The sequence below is a fragment of the Bactrocera neohumeralis genome, chromosome 5 (genome assembly GCF_024586455.1).
Source record: "Bactrocera neohumeralis isolate Rockhampton chromosome 5, APGP_CSIRO_Bneo_wtdbg2-racon-allhic-juicebox.fasta_v2, whole genome shotgun sequence".
NCBI lineage: Eukaryota > Metazoa > Arthropoda > Insecta > Diptera > Tephritidae > Bactrocera > Bactrocera neohumeralis.
Window position 1 is genome coordinate 73,048,823 of NC_065922.1, and position 19,317 is coordinate 73,068,139.

Here is a 19,317-nt window from a genome sequence, read left to right on the forward strand (position 1 = left end):
GTTCGTTTCGTTCGCTCACTCGTTCGCCGCGTTGCTTTTTAACCATTGTCGTCGTCGTTCTTTGGTAGAAGTAGCAAAGGAAGAAGCAGAGCTGTGTGGAAGAAGAAAAAGGCAGCAGCAAGCAAAGGAGAATCTTCTTTCTTTTGTGTGTGTTGTGTGTGAATTTCAATACAAAAAATTTTCACTAGCCCAAGCTAAAAAAGAATTGTGGTTTTATGTGTTGAAAATTATTTAAAAAAATGCGGAATAAACCAACGCAAGTATGGTTATTGTATGTGAGTGAGACGCGCGTGTAATTTTGTAGATATTGTTGGTGAAAAGAAAAAATATTTTGTGTGGCCATTTGCAAGTGCGGTGTTCGTCGTCGTCGTCCCGCAAAGCACCGCCCGCGCCCAGTGTCTGTGTTTGTGCGCGCGTGTGTGTGCGGTAGCCGTTGGTGCGTCGTCTTTGTCGTCATTGTCGCCGCCGCCTATATAAAATTGGACTGGCGGACGAACTGTTTTCCGTTTTGATCATACATTTTGATCAATCTATATTTGTTTAACTCAGTACTTTTTGAATTTGACGACGACGCTGTAATTTTCATATAAGATAAATTTGAAATATTTCAAAAAAACAGTGTTTGTGGCCACTAAGTTTTTGAGCGCCAAGCGCCAATTGGATATGGATATTTCAACGCCAGCTTTGAACGATACAAAATCGCTGTACCGATGAATGAACGACGCCAGTGACGCGGGCCAATACCCAGCCAACAGCGAGTCGGCAACAACGAAACAAATGCCCTGTGGCCGGGAAAACAAAAGGTGCGCTAAATAATCTAATAAATATTGTATTGTGTTCAACTATAGAATCTAAAATACAGTAAAAAGTTAAAATTAGGAATAGGATATTGCAAAATATTGTTAAAATCGCCAGAAATTGGTTTTTCTGGGTGTAGCGACTGTGACTGTAGCAGAGCGCTGCAGCTGTCGACGTCGTCGTCGCTGTCACAACCTGAGCCATGTAAAACAGACAGAAAGGTAGGAAAAGTAGAAGCAAGAACCAGCAAACATCATAAAAACGATGAAGAAGCATTGCATAAAAGGGAAACGAAAAGTGTAGCAATAAGAAAGAAGGGTAATATAAGCTATTGGCATAAAAAGTAGACGAAAAGTGGGATGAAATAGAAGTGATTAAAAAGGAAATTTGGAAAAAATTGTGCAGACGCGTTGAGCAGAGCGAAAGAAATACTGACGCCGCCGCCGCTGCTTTTGCTGCGCATTCTCGCATTGCCGACGTCATAAGATATGAGTATGAAAGAGCATAAATGGGAGTACAAAGAGCGAATGGCCATGAGCAGTATTAAAGCACAATAACAGTAGAGAAAGAAACAAAAAAAATTAAACACAGCAACGACAGTGGGAGCTGTAGCTACAGCAATGCCAACAAAAGCAAATAGGAAAATTTTATGTGAAGAGGGAAGAAATTCAGTGACGCGCTGCCTCGCTGCCTACTTGCTGTATGCGTAGTTGTATGAAAACATCGAAAAAATAACAATATAAAGCGGTAGAGCTGAATTCGAGTTTTGGCGTTGTTGCTGTGTCGTACAGACGCATAGCGCGATGCTGGTGGCGGCGTTATTATTGTTAGTTTTATTTGCTGTTCACTTGGTTGGCCTTTGTTGTTGCTACCGCGCTGCTGCTTCTTATTAGTATTTTTTGTGCTGCCGCACTCGTCTGCTAATTATAATGGTGGTTGCTGTCTGCGTTTTTTACTTACTGCCTTGCGCGTATGTGTGTGAATTGGTATTATTTGAGTGTTTGTTTTACGCAGTGTTGCATTTGTATTTTTACTTTGACTATGGAGTTTGGCGTGAATTTAGAATTAAGCTGCTGTCTGATTGTTGGCGTTGAAGTTGCTCGGTGACATACAACGTGCTGCACAAACATAAAAAATTGGGTAGATTACTTAACAAATAATACGCAGGAGAATCAAGCAGATGCCTTGTTTACTTGTAAAGCAGACAGGTGGAAAGATACATCAAATTTTTGTTTAATTTTTTCGGCTTCAAACTTTATGTTAACCGAGGATAGTCTTCTTCTTCTTTACTGTCGTAGACACCGCTTACGCGATTATAGCCGAGTTAAGAACAGCGCGCCAGTCGTTCGAAGTATGTCCTTCTTCACCTGGTCTTTCCAACGAGTGGATGTCTTCCTCCTTCTCAGCTTCCCCCGCCCACGGGTATTGCGTCGAATACTTTCAGAGCTGGCTTATGTCAATGGCGTCGTATATCTCATACAGCTCATCGTTCCATCGAATGCAATATTCGACGTGTCCAACTTCACGTGGGAGTGGCCAGAAACGATTCTTTTACATATGACTCAAGCATCTCACGACTTCCGGTCCTAGACCAAGTATCCTCTGGGTAGCCAGAAAACATCCGATTGAAAGCGAGCTAAAATGAGAAGGCGAAACATCCCCTCCACAGGGTTGTTCTATTTGTTTGGGACCCCCACATAAAAACAACTACCAATGAAAAGTAAAAAACCGAAGATAGCAAATAGTAAAAATTTCAAATATACTAATAAAAAGCTATATCAAAATTATTGTTGAGAGCTCTGCCGGAAACCCGTCAAGCAATAATATATATTCCCGCGCTTAGCATTTGGGCTTCAGAGAAAAACAGTTGAACAGCGGACTTTGAAGGAGCAGACCATCGCAGATGGTGCGTTACCCAACGAAACACTGAGTGACCTTTGCAGTTCGTTCTGGATATTGTAACAGGCTAAATTTCTACTTAAGTTCCCCGCAAATTTTCCTTTCGCCAGACTTCGAAAGCAACAAACTTCAGACATGCACTGACCGCCATTCACAGTGGATCCATTAACACCTTCAACAACTACATCTCAGTAAATACTGTACCGTACAGATGCATGTCCAGTATGTAACGAGTCCCCGCATAACTCTAACTACCGCTTTGCATGTCCAGCTAACCCTACAAATAAATCTAACAGCCTTCCTCCCTATTGTCCGGCCCCGTCGAAACAGCACGTTTCCTCGGTTTACCGTTGGATGACCTCAATCACAACTTATCTGAACCTTACCACACAAACGGAGATTAGATAACCGTAAGTCCCTCTTCGGAACTCACTAGATCTAAAAAATAATGAATATATCCCGCTTGCAATAAGCTACAGTATGATATAAACAACTTGTTTTCATTCGACTTCAGTTAAATATTTATTTTCCTTGGTTCCAAACCTGCCGCAACAATGTAGTGACAAACTTGTCGAATAGAAAACAAAAAACAAATAAGCGGAAGTAATCAAGGCAATAAAAAATTTTGCGCCTAACTGCATAATATTCTGCGAACACTTTAGAATTGAAAAGGAGATTTCTATAGTGACAACAACAAAAGACACAATACCGCTTTTTATCAGTAATTCTTTCTGTTGTTATTATTATTATTTATTTTATAAATTTGCATTACATTCTTTCACGAATCTATTGCAAGCGCCGAGCGGATGCGCTACTTCAGCACAGTATCTTTTCGCATGTGTTTTGCTCTTCTTGTGCGCACACTTCCGTTAATGTCAATGGCGTGCGAAAATGTCGGCGGCAGAATATCACTTTATGCTAGTTAAAACCAAATCTTTATGAAATAATGTGGATTTGACAACAGCGCATCGGCGCAGTAACAGTTGATCGCTTGCCTTGTGCTATTCAGTGCGCTAACTTTGATCTTTGCTGCGATTTTATCAGCATTTTGGCTTTATATGCGATATTCATATATTTTATGGCTTATACTTTAGCTTAATTTCGAGATTTGCAATAGTTGTTTGCTTTGTTTTTATTTTACTTTGTGTGTGTGTTAATATTCACCACACGCGCATTTTGTTGTGCGCTTTCGCCGCGCTTTTGCGTTGCTAATTTGCGATCTTTACGCTTTTGAGTTATTTTTAACTTCTTATTATTTCGTATTTTGCAAAAGCATTCACTTTTGGTAGGTCGTTGTACTTGACGTTCGGTTTCTTACTTTTTGTACAATGTATTATACATTTATTTTTGTTTTTTTATTATTAATTTTTTTTTTTGCGCAATTTGGAAAGAGAACACATATACATATATTTATATACGCGGAATATAGTATGTGACTTATTAAAATTTCCCCACAGGTCGGATAGTTAGCTAGATCTTTGAAGGAATAACAATCGGCGATTCTTCGTTTCCCGAAAGCTTCGTATACAAGATCATTCGCATCTCCTAGTGTCGTTAAATCGATAAAACTACGCGAGCTACAGGCTACAGACTTTCACTTACCAACTAAGCCAGGCAGATCACCAACATGGTTTCCGTTAAGTGTTATAACTGCTCAAATACCTCGTGGTGTCACCCTGTGAGAATACGATCCTGTAACGTTAAATCTATCAAAAGCTTTTGACACAGTTAATAATACAACGCTACTAAAAGACTTCGAACAATTGACGCTTCTTCCAGTTAATCCGTATTACTTCGAGGTCAAAATTCAAATTTATGAAGAATTGAAGAAAGGGTTCCGCTTTCGCAGAGGGATGTTCTTTCATCGCTACTTCTCAATATCTGCATCTCGAAACTCCTCTAACCAACAGAGGGAATTTCCATCAGCTCATACGCTCATGGTTTTATAATATTAAAGTCGGGAAAAATAATATAATGACTAATAATACAATTATTATCTTACAGAGTAAGAAGCACTAGGGTAAACGGCTTACTGCTCTAATAAAACATATATTTTCTTCGAATATTAGTATATTAGCCAGTAAAAGGTAAATTGAGACAACCCGCTTTTATTAAAATAATTGATGTTAGTAAAGGAAGTTATTTGCATCTAGAAAACAATTAGAGAATTAAATTAACTTTCTAAGGACCATGTTGACAAAAATTTGGCTACCTTAGAAAAAACCTTAAGCGATCAGACAACGGACTATTGCTGCGTACAAACTTTAGATGTTCATCGAGAAGATGAACGCCATTCATGGAGTGGAAAATTATTAACTATTCTGACATCCGAGTAAAAGCAATAATGTCATTTGTGCGTCAGGTGGGCGGAATATGTGGCTGCATGCCAGTTGTATTGAAGTTCGAGTAATAGTTTTGCACACTTTTCCAAGAATTTGTTTTCGACAAAAGTATGCTTTAAGGAAGTTATTGACGAGTAGAAAGATATCCTTCCTCACCATTAATTAAAGGTAAATAATGGCTCCATACCTAATTCGTTGCCAATAGCATAAGAAGAGCTTTTGATTTCTTTGTCTTTTGTATAAGTTTGGAGCGTATTTCAGAAATTAGGGGTGCCATGATCTAGCAATAGTTGAATGAGATTATCGTCTTATCTTAGATTCTGAGGCTGCTAGTATTGCGTTTCTGCCGTGTACACCGATCCATAATTTGGAAAAAATAATATAATGACTTCTATTAGAGGGTAAACTACTACATAAACGATACTTTTTTAGCATGAAGAAAACATTCTTATACTACGTTAAACTCCAAACTTTAGATTTAGTGGAATTATTAACCAGAATCGACCTTTTGGAGCTTAATTACCTAACATATCAACACAATCTAGAATGAGACCGCAATTATTGTGTTAAACTCCTATGCCCCATAGTCCGATCCCCTTGAAACAGCACGTTTCCTGGCCCTCCCGTTAGTAGGCTAGCGCTTTGCGTCTAAAACAGGCTGTTGTTAGAGATAACGGCTACAACAAAAGCATAATCCACGAGACCATCCGTACTGCGTAGTTCCAACTTTCCCAAATCCCCCCCATTATTTCCACATAATTTGTTAATCAAATATCGACTCCCAAACAAGACCACCTTTTATAGTTTGCCCTAATTTTTCTAAATTTAATGTATTTTTTTTACTTTTTTATTCCCTACCTTATATTTTCATCCACTTCATCAGCTTGTTTACCGCTTTCTACGCGTTGACTTTCTATCGTCATCCCACCAGTCAATTTATCACCATTGTGTGAGCCGCAAGCAATCAACATTCTTCTCCATTTTTTTCAACATTCATTCATTAATACCGTTGCTCGGTCGCCAATTGTGTCTACGTAGATATGTATGACGTATGTCTGCATTCCTTCAAACGTTTAAATCTCCAAAACGTGCCAAGTTATTTAACAATGAAATGAACGGCAAACAACATCGCGTTGTTCACTGTCTTCTGCACTGTTAACTTCTTTCACCATTTTCCCGCCGAGTCACTCTTACCAAAGACAGTCAACAAATAGACGAATATGTGGCAGCACTATACATTCATTGAATTCCTTGTGTTTTTAACGGTCCGCTCGCGTCATTTTTCTAATGCGGCTAATTTTGTATGCAATCGCATGGTTTCCAACAAATTACGCCAGTTGTGAAGCTGAAGCCGTTTGTCACAGCGGTGATTGTAGTTATACGTTTTGATAGTTCACCTTTTATCGCTTAATAAAAATTATAACGACTGCACGTTGCTCTTGTTGGCAGCGATCCACTTTGCGGCCTGCTAACATTGGCCATAACGGCCTATTGCCGTTAAAAGTGGTACTCAATACCGTTTTATTTCAAGTGCAAGGTCTTCAAAGCAGTTAACGGTGCCATTTTTATTGAGCGCTAATTATTAGTAGATGGATCCCAATGGGTGCGCTGTAGTACGTGCAAGATTTTTGAGTTTTCCGTACAATATTTGCATTTACAAACGGGTTTGACAAAGTTTGTCGTCAAAAGATTTTTGTATTTGTTGTAAAATATATCAGGAGTCCTATTCTGTAACCCGACTCGAAAATGTGTTATATTCGAAATTCGGATTTATCGTATAACTGTGCGAATATTGTACCACTCTATGCCAGAATAAATACTTCTACTTCTTTATTGGTAAGCGGTGTAGGCGGTTATTAATTAAATTAAAACTCACCGATGCAAACGGGGTTAGATCGCCGAAAAACAGCCCTTGGTCGTATAAAATCCGACTCAATTCCGGTGCGTAGAACCGGCAGTCGTGGGAATTGGTGTACGCGGTTAGAGCCGAGTGTCCAGTTTGGCACTAATTGGAGATTCAAAGTGTAGCCAGGTCCTTCTCCACCTGGTAACTTTCCAACGGAGTAAGGATCTTCCTTCCACCGGCTGCGTCTGTTCGTTTTACTATTGAATATTTAACGATTTTCTTGTTTGCTATATAAAATGCTAAGCTTATCGGTGGGTTCTATGAAAAATACTAAGCATAATTTCTAATATTTAATTTTTTTGTAACCATGCGGTGTTGCCACCTATACATTACTTTTAATATGTAACCGGTTGCTAGGAAAGTGAAGTCTATTTGATGCCTCCGATAATTTATTTGCTTCTTTCACCACACATTTACAGACACTCGAAATGATTTAGGAGCTTTGTTTGATCGTGAGGCAGTTATTGCACATTAGAGGCTTTATTGCTTGTTCTATAAAATATTGCCATTTTCGAATGAAAATTGCCACTTGAAACGAATTCACACTAAATCAGAGGTGTCAAACTGAGTAATCGTTTTTCGCACTAAATTAAATCTTAGTTAAGCGATTAAATTCGCAGAAGTGTACTCACTTTCTACTTTCGTCAGTTTTTACTTATGTATGTATGTATGTATGTGTGTATGTATACTAATAAAAGTAATGCTAAGCATTATAAAAACAGCTGTAATGCTAAAGAAGGAGAAGAGCATCACAAAAATGCATTCCATTTAAACTATAGAATATTATGGTTTGTGAAGGCAAATGCTCTATTTGCATGATGCTTTCACTAACTCCCGTTGACGTCACGCATCCGGTAAATAAAATGCGAAATTTCTATTAATAACTGCATTGTCATGTGGCGCTTGGTTGTATGTATGTACATAGTCATGTAAATAAATAATTGCAAAGGCGCAATAGTTTTCCCGGAAAACCGCACTGCAAATGCACTTTTGCGCGCACTTGTAAATTTTTATTTTCTTATTAAATACTCGCTAAGTCTGAATTCATACACGGCAATGTTTGTTGTTCATTATCCGACATTATCGCTTTTGTTTGTGACCACTCTCCGTTCACACGCGTCACTTAAGTCGGGCTTTCATAACATTTTCGTTATTCAACATTTCTCAAAATATTTCTGCACCTTACTTGCATAAAATAAATAACCGAAATCGAATTTCCGAACATATTGAAAATACACTTTTGAAAACGCGTGCAAACAAAAGCATTGCTAAATTAGGTAGCAGTACAATTTCGCGAATATGTGTGGCCTTAGCAAATTCCGCTTGTTACTCTTCAGCCTCGTGGCTCGCAAACCTACAAACTACAAATTGCGGCCACAAAAGTGTACTTGTGTGAATCGACACTTAGTTACATACTATATGCCATATGTAATTACTGTTTACTGTGTGCTCTCTGTCTCTCTTTCGATGTCACTGCCACCCTGTGATTAAATGAATGCATGTGTAAAAGCACTTGACGCATTTCCGTTGAACTTCGCCCGCCGTCGATCAGCATTCCAGCTGTCTAAGGTTTCTGGATTTTTGGTGCTGCTTTGTACCTGGTTATACTCATATTTCAAAATACACGCTAATAGCGGCAGGTTTTGTTCTGTTTAAGTTCGGTGTGTTTGCATAGTGCAATGTTTGCTAAATTTATATATTTTTTAATTTTATTATTTGCAATGACATTTACGAATTTTTCCTGTATTCTTGCAAGCTTTTTTTTACTGTGTCAATGCCTCTGGAAATTAAATTTTCGCGCTCTTGTTCTCCTTGCACTCTCTTTTACATGTACTCATTTTAGGCGCGTGCTGCTCACAATCTGCACTTATTCTGTTCAATTTTATTGCGCAAATTATTTTTTATGTTTTTATTATTGTTTTTGTAATATTTGTTGTTGTCTTCACGCTTGTCAACCGCCTGTGCAATTGTGTTGGTTTTATTGTTGGCGCTCTGCTTGTGTCAACATCCTTCTCCTTGTAGTTCGCACTGTTGCGCTCGCCACTTGTAACTTCCGGCGTCGTGCCCGTTGATTGGCTGGAATTTTTCGCTTTCTCGCGCGTCATGCTGCGATCGTTGTGCCGTACTTCCGTTTCACTTCACCGCTCGCTCTCTCGGCTGGCCCGTATGACTGTATGCGTGTGCGCGTGTGCATAATTCTGTGCATAACTTGTCAGCACAATTGGAGCATTGCATTTAGTTGGCGTTGTTGTTGCGGTTGTTGGACGACTGTGTCGTGAAATGCGCACATTGCAATTAATTACTGCCTGTTTTGTACATTCGTTCATTGTTTTTGTGTTGTTTATTTTGATTTTACTTTGCCTTGTTTTCGCCTTTTTCATTTTGCACGCGCGAAATATAAGTATACAATATTTAAATTTTTTCTGTGTAATAAATCAAAGCGCGCCACTCACTGCATCCAATCGTTGATTGCCTTGTAACTGCCACTTTGCCGCTGTCATTGCAAATTTGTTGCTGTTTTCTTTTCTTTTTATGTCAGCTTTTTTGCCTTTTGTCAGTCTTTTTGTTTTTCCACAGAAATTTCAGTACAAAAGTAATGAGTCAGCAGCGAAAAAGGTCATCACGTTTAAAGCTCGCGCACTGCATGCGATAACAGTTATTAAGAAATGCGTAATAAAAAATGCTTGGACATTCTTTAAGTGTGCATTTCTTAAATTATTTTTTATTATTATTTCTGTTTTTGTTTTTGCAAATTTTATGCGTCAAATTTCAATCGTAAATTCCTTGGCAGTTTGTTGTTATACACATTCGCAACTTTTCTGTTTCTCTCTCTATATTTGCTTAGTGCACACCGCGTCTAGAATTAAACATTCTTTACCCAGCGCCGAAGCCCACACGCTCACATGCCCATGCGCTTTCTATTTTTCCCCTCATACATATACACATATTGATATAATATTCACTTATTAGATATACATATACATATGTATGTATGTACATACATATGTATATCCCGTTTGTTGCCGTTAATTTTATTAGTTTGCATTGTTTTTATCGCCATTCGCCGCTGATCGTCATCTGCGCCACTGACAGCGCTGTTTTCTTTGTTGTCTACCTTTGCTCACTGTATTGCCGCGGCTTGATGAGCAGCTTTGTATTTTGCCGTCACTTTATTTACCTTGCTTTATTTAGTTTTTTTAACTGTATGTGCTGTTGCCACACGCGGCCCAGAGCCGCCACTTCATCGCTTTAATATTTGTTTTATTTATGTATCTGCAGACATCCAGGTTTATCTCTCAGTGTGAGACAATTTGTATGCATACGCATCATTGTCCGAAACTTGCATTAGTTTTATTATTTTCAGTATTATGATTTTGACATAATACTAACACATTTATAAATTGTTTAATTACTGCCCGTAATATCTGAAAATTTTGCATATCTTAATATAAATAAATATTCAATTGAGCAGAAAAGCGCCAAAACTATCGATTTTGGCAATTATCGTTTTGACTAATTTAAATGGGTGTGCATATATTCAACTTTTCGAATGTATTTAATCAATAGTCCACACACGAGTTAGCTCATTGAACTAATGGGTTCTTGGAATTTCAATGGGAAAAATTCTACTAATTTGTTTTAAAATGCTTTTCAGCAATAAACATTATTGCGAGATAGACAAAGCACGTTTCTACTAATTCCTTATTCACATTTTAATTTCTGTTTTCATTCTATATAACTCTTACCGCGCGGTTGCGATTGAATTATTGCTTTTCTGTTTTTTGTTCACCTTTTAACTCGGAGTTCATATACGGAAAATTTTCTTGGTCATTAGCGGCAAATTCTCGCACCACAACTCGTATCGGATATAACAAAAATTAAAGGAAAAATAATCTGAGTTTGCAAAGTTGAAGTGAAGCGTGGTTGAGTTTTTAAGGTTATCTCGATTTGCAGAAGTCCTATGGAAAAAATAATGGCCAAAGTTGTAGGTAATAAAAAGACCTGCAACGTTTGCGTAACTTGTTTCTCTTAATCTTAAAATTTATGTAAAAAATTCAAATAAGCCACTTTTTCTTTTACAAAAAATTTAAGTCTGTTTTCATTTTCTTCGTTGAAATCTATATTTTCCGTTCTTCGTCTTACCTCGTCGCCCCTTCGCCAACAAACTACGTGTTGCGGCAACAACACTCTTCGTGTCTGAACCGACACTAACAGAGTTAGCTGCATATGCGCATTTTTTACCTTCTTCTGAGTACGCCTTTTATTGTATTTTCCGCCTATGAGTTAACGTTCTAATGCATTTGCTGTGTCTGTGTGGTGTGCTTTCTGACGGCGTCGTTTATTATTCGTCATTTGAGCTCGAGTCTCTTCACCTTCATTGCCGATTCTCGATTATTTTTATGGCCTATGTCGTTGTTGTTTTCCTTTTATTGTTGTTATTAGATTTTTTCATTTGTTTATTACAGTTGTTATTTATTATTATGAGTACCGACGACGCTTCTTCAATTCGCTCTTTGTTTTTGCAGGTTTTGTTATTGTTTTGGTTACTGATATTGTTTTTGTGGTTGTTTACAACGTAACGTCGCATTTCGTATTTTTTCCATATTGAAATGCCACCACATACTTTGTTTTTTGTTTTTATCGCGCATTTGTTGTTATACTTTGTCCATATTACTTTTCTTTTGTACTTGTTTAAGGTCTTAAATTAATGAAAAGCCAGACGCGGCCGCGTAGACATTCTGCTCCATTTGCAGTTAGATGCAAAATCGTACATAATCGTTTGGTGCGGGCACGGTGTGGCCTTGGTGGCTAACGAACTGCGCCATCAAGGTTGAATAACCAAGCGCCTTCGCCTTTTCGCTCTTTTTTTATGTCATTTATATTTGTTTTTTTTTTTTTTTTGTTCAATGCATGCAAATGTGCTGCTTCTGTCAAGTCATTGTGGAATTTTTATTTCTAAATTTTTTAGTAACTCATTCTATGCAATTGTCGCTTGATACGCTCGCACGCGCAGCGTTAATGAGTGTGTTAACTTTAGTGTTCTGACATTTCGTTGTACGCTCTTTAATTTATTTACCTGCAATTAATATTGCCGTCAAATACAATTGACCTACTCCCGTGTGTGCGCCTGTAAGAAACAATATTTGTACATTTGTATGTAAGTATGTATGTATTTTATGATTTTGAGTTTTTATTAAATGAGCAGTTTCCGTCATTGTGATAAGTTTCATTGCTTGCGTCGATTCCAACATTGTACTTGACAGGTGCAATCATAACTGTTTACAGTTATTTACGTACAAATTCACCTTAATGGTTGCTGGCGCCATGTACTTGAGCCCACTTCAGACCTTAATTACAACAGCTATTCTGACAGAGATAAAAACAATATTATTGCAACTTTTTCGAAAACAAATTTCGAAGTTTTCTCTGAAGAATTTTATGGATCTGAAAACTTTAAATATCAGTAAAATGATAAATACTAACTAAATGTCGCTCTCGCTCCCATTTCAAACCTTATTAAATCACCAAATTTGAGAGAAAAGCTTGAGTTCATTTAGTAAGTGCAAAATTTTTGCACCGCCCGCGTCAAGGTGAAAAGGTCACTTGTCAAATGCTGAAAGCACAAACTTCTATCAAAATTCCTATCTGCTAAATTCGAAAACGTGAAAACGCATTTATTAAAAAAATTGCCAAAAAGCGCGCAATAAAGATAAGCGCATGTGAAATGCGACGTTTTCTGACGTCATAACGCCAACGCGATGATAAGCGTTTTCTGTATCATATCATTGCAATAATTTGGAAAGAACTTAATAAAATGGTAAAAAGGAAAAGAAAGATAAGAAATTGAAGGGAATGAACATACATATGTAAATAAATAGCTCGTGCACCGTGTGAACGGGTATGAATGTCTCATATGTAGTCTGAAAATGATAAGTAATTTTATTTTTTGAAAGAAGCTTAACAAGCATAGGGTGTATTGGAGTTTGAGAGTAAAATAATCGTATATTTCTTATAGCAAAATCAAATCGTTATTTTCATCAGTAACAAACAATTTATAGTTCCAATTATGCAATATCTCGACTTTGTACCTTCGCACGAACTCTCCCCAATGAGCAGTGAGCTTTGATTTATGCGATTATTTTTCGCAATAAATAAAAAAACAAAGCATACTTTTATGTCTTAAGCTAGCTAGCGAGCTAACATCTGCTTGGCATTAAATATGAAGCTGCCGGGTACATATTCCGACAATTTCTTTTCGCTAACAGACATCTCGATATTTGCTTAGATACCATTTCACATTTGCGTCTAATAAGTCGCCGCATATGCGCTACATAATTCATTTTCATTTCACTAACGCCGCGATAATATAATCAAGAAAATAAAATTAAACTAAATCAACAGCAAAAAGAAAAAATAAAACAAAAAAAATCACAAAAACTCAGGCAAATGGCAGCGAGCAAAAGTAACAATACAAAGAGCGACAGCAAATAATTGAAATGGAAAGAAAAAGTCCACCGAATAGCAAGCATTCTTAATGTGTGTGTGTATGTGTGTGGGTAGCGAATGTTGGCGGCGGTGGCAGCAAGAGCAGCAAAGTTAATAAAATTTAGGTCACACATGACGACGACGACAGCGCCAAGCAACTGCGCTATGATGACGAACGAGTGGCCGGGGCGGACTATATACTCTGTCGGCTTTTATGCATGCGCCAATACAAACGTACAAACGGCACACCGTACATCCGACTCACACACACGTTTGACTACATGTTCACATATGTACATATCTACATAGTGTTCGTTTGCCGCTTCCAGCCATTTGACCGTACACGGCGCTAGACGCCAATGCGTTCGTCACGCCAACTTGCCGTCTGACTAACAGTTTGTGTGTCGGTTTCTGTGTCTATCTGTCTGTAGGTTGGCTCAATCAGCCGACCGACGTATTGTCTATGTCTTCGACATGTGCAGCACTGTTGCCGCATAGTTTTATAAAACGTTTTAACGCGCTGTTGCTGTGCGCAAAAACTCATACGTCAAGTTGGTTTGTGGGTGGAGGCATATTGTGTGTGCTCGGTGGCGGTGTTTGGTGGCGATTCTATATAGATTTCTTGTATGTAACGTAGGTAGCTGCTCACTTGGAAATAGCATTGGTCGGCAAAAGCGATTGTGCGCTTATGTACGACTAATATTTTCCTGCCGGGCAATTTCTTTTTGCCTTCCAAAAAAAATTTCTCACTAACACATTAAGAAGTAAAAAGCCTTTTCATGTTTATCAACACTTTTATGCGCAATAATTTTATGTATACTTATTTAAGTAGCTATTTTCATAACGTTTCTGTTGTGACGACATGTTTAGTCGACCTTAACTTGGCGCTGTAATTAAACATTGCTGAACTCTTTGCATTCAAGCTCTGCTTATAAGTTTTCTCAACTATGTAAATACTGTGCGTACAATATTTCTTTTTTAAGTTTTTGAAAACGGTTGAGTTTCCAAGGCCTCAAGAGAACAGACTGACAGGAGTATACAAATGACCATGACTATCCGGATTACAACAGTAGTTACCTAAACTCTCAGTTTGTATAAGACGGAGTACTTTAGTGTTTACTACGTCCATTGGTTCATAATCCTAGAAAGCGTCTTTCACACCATGTTTCAGTTTTAAACTCAAGTTCCTTTAATCATGCCTAACTTCGTAACCTCTTTTCGAGGTTATAGCTGTCATTACATTTTTGGTCACATTACATTTTTGGTCGCAGTTCTATCGATAGAGATTGAACAGATTTCAAATTTCTGACTATTTTCGAGATCATGAGACCCTGAAGACTTTATTTAGCCTTCTTAGAATGATCGAATTTAGGTCTAATATGCTGCCATTTTTAAGTTAATTTCAAAATGCCACCCTCGCTTGTATTGGTAAAAAAGTGGAGTTGTCGATTTTCACAAGCGTCGTTTGATTCGAATTTTACACCAGCAAAACCATTACCCACATACTGGAGCGAGTAGTAATCTCTTGTTGCCAGGACCCGACTATAAGGTGAGATCATAAGAAACCATGCCAACCTTCAGAAGCTCTATCGATGTGTTTGGCCTGGCGTTGTACTGTTGCAACATGTACATGCAACATGCTATTGTTTAAAGCTGTCAGATTTGCTTATTTCAGACGGTTCAGAGGTGACAGTACAAGTTGGAATAAAGACTTAACCTTGATTTGAGATGATTCTCCATCAATCCCATTAAATACACAGCGAAACCTTTCGCACAGTCAATCCAGGCTTAATCTCCGTATCGCCTCATCGCTGGACGTCTACTCTACATTACCAGTAAAAATGGATTGCTTTTGTTTCGCTTCAACGAAAATTCGCAGATGGAATTTCGGTCCGGGTGCTGTTTTTTGCGTTAACTCGAGTGGCGCCCACACATCGAGCTTCTTTTTATATTCAAACTTGTTTTCATGGTTCCAAACGGTTATTTGTGCATTGTTTTGCTCTTAGACAACCGGAACAGTGCTAACATGGCGGTCAGACTCGACGATTTCCGATTATTTTGTTGATATTTTCGACAATTTTCCTTGCAGCGCGTTCTTCGTCTTAAAGCAGAATGAAATTACGCTTGAGTGGCTGTTATAGTATAAGGACTATAAACGCTATTCACAATTTTAACCGCCTGGCTTGCATTTACGCCTTTATATGTATACTAAGTCAAGCAGTCAGGAAACTTTTCGAAAAGTTTTTTTTTTTAATACGATTTCGAAAAGTTTTTTTTTTAATACGATTTCGAAAAGTTTTTTTTTTAATACGATTTCGAAAAGTTATTGTTTTTAATACGATTTCGAAATTTTTTTTTTTTTAATACGAAATCTTATATTTTTAACGCCATATAGCGTTCCGACGACAGTCGGGATTACGGAACTGGCACGGACCCGGATGTTAACTCGACGAGGCACTGTTAACTCGGCAGATTTCTGCCGCTACAGCAACAACCCTATCTTGCTTACAGATTACGCGGGATACAGATTGCTTAAGCCGTTTATTGATTAGACCTATATGAAATACATACAATTAGAATCAGTAGTCAACCGGAACACCTGGTAGTTGATCTTTTTAAAGTTAGGTAATTTCCAGTGAACCTGAGTTTAGACAAGGCGTTTCAAAAAACTAAGGGAACGCTTGGACTTCCACGCGAAATACTATTTCAAACTCAGTCTTGCTCATTTCTTCAAGCTATTCGAAGACACCACTTACTTTTTATGGAAACACAAAAGTGCATTGAACTCTCTTTGATGTTATTGATATAACTGCCGGCTGCAGTTGTTTCACGGCACACATTGATTTATAGCTTTTTAATAATGAAGTGCAGATGCTGAGTTCATACTCAGCGCTGTCACCCTCGAATTGCGCCCCGCACGTACATATACATATTGATTGTCTGCCAGCGTCGCACGCCGAGCTGCGCAAGCGTTCTACTGCCAACTGCAAACACATGGTAGAAATGTGCAACTGTACGCGCTAAAGGCAGAAACAACAACAGCAGAAACGCTTTGCGGCAGGCAAGCAATTGAAGAAGTGCATAAGCATACAAAATATTCTAAAAATAGCCAGAAGCAGCGGTATGGCATACTGCTGCGAATGCACCTGAACAACCAAGTCGTCGACAGTGGTTTCCACAGCAACTATTACTGTGTAAATATGTAGACGTATATAAATATCTTGGGTTCAGTCGCACAGTCACAGCGTCTTCAAATTAAACTGTCATAGGCAGGATGAGGCAAAGAAACCGCAGACATGGACGCAGGCGCAACACCGGCTGCAATTCGAAGGGAGACAGCCGTAATAAAATGGTGGCAAATGTAAAGGGGAGATCAAAACAAAGCGTGACGAGACGGCAAAGGAAGTCAACAACCAGACAAATGGTACAACAACATTAACAATAAATAGCAACAAACACGCAAGCGTACACGCAAAGCCAGAGTTGATTTGGTTGCGCTCAAAGTTAAGTTTCTGTAAGCTTACACTCAGCGCCGTTGCAATGCATGCGTTGCCAAGCAAGCAGCTGCAAGTTTATTGGTTATTCCAATTGCTGTGCCGGCAGTGCGGATGATTAAGCGAAAAAGTGGATCAAATATACGCTCGCACAATACATACATACATACACATGTATGAGAGCAGGAATGTTGAAATGAAATAAAATAAATTAATTGAAAATCATGCAGCGTGTGTACACAGCCTTATGTACGACGTTAAGAAACAGCTGCATGCTGAAATTCATATGACTTTGTTATGCGTTTGATCAGAAAGGTGACAAGGCGGTCAGCAAAGCAACAGCCGAAAAAGTGCCCAATGAGAAAAAAAAACAAATGTTATTTCGCCAAATCGACTTCATAATAAAAATGCTGAACTTCATTCAGTGGCTTCGTCGACACCATCCGCCTTTTCAAGCAATAATACACACAAATATAAAAAGAAAACACCAGCAGACCGAACATTTGAGCGTGTACCGGACGCCTGCATGAAACGGCTCAGGCCCGGCCCGTCCCGTCCCGCCAGCGTGGTACACTGCCTGGCGGTAAATACTAAAAACAGTGCAAACAAATGTTGTTTGTGTTGTGCAGTGGCCAAACCGATAATGAAGTGGCAATGCCGGACAAACAAATAAATGAGGTAGGAAATGGCGCTGTTTCCATTGTATGGTATCGGCCGATTATTTGCGAGCATACCGTATCTTGCCACACCATAACACGCTATGCTGCCACAAAATCAACCGATATCACAGTTGTTCTTGTTGTGCTGCAGCTAACGATTCAGGCGCTTAATCCAGCCAGCCGGCCGGGCAGCAACCAGTTCGTCAGAGTCTGCTGTTTGTCAGCAAGCCAGCCGGCCAAAAAACTGGTTTATGTGCATTTGAGCCTACCAGCCACGATTTCTGTTGTTGCTCGTACTCTTATGTGGTTGTTTGTACCGCCATATTGCCGGCTTGTGTTGGAATAAGTATGTATTCTGTTTTGTTTTGGCCTTTTCTTTCCTTCGTCGTTACTGCGTTAAACCTATTGCGCCGCATCTTCAGTACTTTTGTCATCGTTGTGGTTCCACAGTTAGTCAGCGGTGTTAAAGACACGTTTCCTGCAAGTTGTTTGCCACTTCCTTGTAATTGAATGCTGTATATTTTGTTAATATCCGTTGTTTTTGTTTAGTATTTTTGGCAAAGCTTGAAGTCAGGGTTTCCCCTAGAACGTTTTGGCTTTTTGAGATAGAGCGTTATGTTTCGTATTATTTGATAATTCATTTTGCGTTCAAAATAGCATGGACGATGACAACATCTGATTAGTTAGCTTTACGAGTTTTCGACAAAAAGGTTCTGCGGAAGATTTATGGTCCTTTGCGCATTGGCAACAGCGAATATCGCAGTCGATGGAACGAGGAGTAAAACCTCCACTCCAGTGGAGAAGGACCTGACTACACTTAAAATTTTGAGAATTTCATGATGGTATTCTTAAAAACTGTTGGCTTTATCTTTCGAATTTGAAAGCTGATTAACAAATAAAAACTTGATCCCCTACAGTACACTATACTAGCTTCAGTATTCGATTTTTTTCTAAATTTCGAAATCCGCAAACCGTTGCGTAACCCAAATGCTTTATATTGCCTTTTATTCCAAACCCTAAAATTGAAACGCAAATACACGCTAGATAAAAATAAAAAAACTGCGCGGCAACAACAAAGATAAGCACCTAAAATAAAGCAAGTAAAAAGACGGCAAGTAGGGAATTATTCCACGAAACGGCATTAGAAACGAACCGAAAAGAACAGGTCGTATTGTGTAGCTAAAGCCAATATAAATAACCAAAGTAAAGCAAACGACAGCACGAAGCACAGAATGGTATGGCATGAAAAGCACGCGAAGCAATGAAAAAATGTATGGCGAAGATGAATGAACCGAACGCATTGCAACGAACAGTGCGAAACGATGGGTCGGACTCATAATGTTTGTGAACTTAAATAAAAATAGAAAAATTTTCTTTCAGAAATTTCTAATTTTTCAAGTGAAGATCTGGTGGGAAAAATTATAACAATAAAATTTGTGTTATGGAAAGCCAGAAACATGTATTAGCCGAAAAGTCAAGTAGAAAGCGGGACAAGAACGTTTGTGGTAGATTAGAAAACGATGAGATCAATGCTATCTAACCGTGAATGTGGTTGTTTCATTTATTTACGGTTGTTCCTAGTTTGCTGCGAGCAAAAAAATTCGTTGCATCCAGAAAGAAATAAGCAAATTTTCCTGATTAGCGCTAATTGGAGATTCCAAGCATAGCTAGGTCCTTCTCCACCTGGTTTTTTCAACGGTGTGGAGGTCTTCCTCTTTCTCTGTTTTCCCAAG

The 19,317-nt window shown here is 38.5% G+C and overlaps 1 protein-coding gene across 2 annotated transcripts in view; it reads left to right on the forward strand.

Moving 5' to 3' along the window:
- The window catches only part of LOC126758591 (serine/threonine-protein kinase minibrain-like), a 73,763-nt gene continuing 54,446 nt past the window's right edge, over positions 1-19,317 (forward strand). For both annotated transcript variants that reach the window (XM_050472927.1, XM_050472928.1), the window contains exon 1: positions 1-803. The gene's annotated coding sequence lies outside the window, so the exon portion shown is untranslated. The remainder of the gene's footprint in view (positions 804-19,317) is intronic.